Raw genomic sequence first — 970 nt, forward strand, 5'->3', positions numbered from 1 at the left:
CGGCGCGACCGTACTGCGGCGAGACCGAGGACGACCGGTTTGGCATCCATCCCACCTAGCCACGATCCACGGAGGCCGAGCGAGCGGCTGAGTGTCGGGCGCCGCGCGTGCGAGCGTCCGCCGGCCGCGCCGGTCCTTCCGCGAATGTCGTTTCTCAAACCCTCCGGCTTGATAGCGGCGGCACCACGGGAAGCCGTCCACACACACCGTCCGACCTCTATCCGAAAAGCCTTCCCGACCAACCGCGGTCGCGGGGGCGTCTGTCGCTCCGCATCGGGGGGGCGTATGGCTTCCGCGCTACGCGCTGCGGGCTCGGGGGGGCCGCAACGGCTGAGTCTGACTCGGCCGGGGCGCAGCTTCCCTCCCGGCAGTCAGCAATAGTGCCGATCGCGCCTGCCACCAGCCCCCTCCCCGACGGGTTCGTCGGCGCCGGCTGGCCGCCGTCCGCCTTCGTTCCCCGAGGGTTCCCAACCAGCGCCGATCCAACTCCGCATCCTGGCCGCACGCAGTGCGTGCCTCGCGCGGGTAAGTCGCCGGCGCAGCGCCGCAGCTCCCGACCCCCGCGTACGGGAATAGTTGAGGGCCTCAGCGGGCCGCACCGACCGAGTCCGACTCGGGCCGGGGCGCAGATTCCCGCTTGGGTGACCGAACGTTCTCTGCTCGGGCCGGAGGGCCGACGCCCGTCCCCCCCCGTCGTCCCCCACGGACCGCCTCCGAGGCCACTTCGCACGGCTCATCCTCGGCTCCCTACCAATGCTTAATCGATGGGGCCGCCCGGCCGGATTCGCGCCACCCTGTCCACCGCGAGTCTCCCCAGACTAACCCGAGTTACCGCCCAGCTCGCCTAACCTTGCACTCGCTCTGCCAAACGGTCGTGTAGTCGGCGGGCCGTCCTACGGGTCGCCCTCCCTCCCCAAACGCGCGGCGGGATAGCGGCAAGGCGGCGGCGGCGGCCAGCGGCGTCGGGGCG

The sequence above is a fragment of the Syngnathus leptorhynchus genome, unplaced genomic scaffold, assembly GCF_054491065.1.
Source record: "Syngnathus leptorhynchus isolate UIUO unplaced genomic scaffold, UIUO_Slep HiC_scaffold_614, whole genome shotgun sequence".
Taxonomy (NCBI): domain Eukaryota; kingdom Metazoa; phylum Chordata; class Actinopteri; order Syngnathiformes; family Syngnathidae; genus Syngnathus; species Syngnathus leptorhynchus.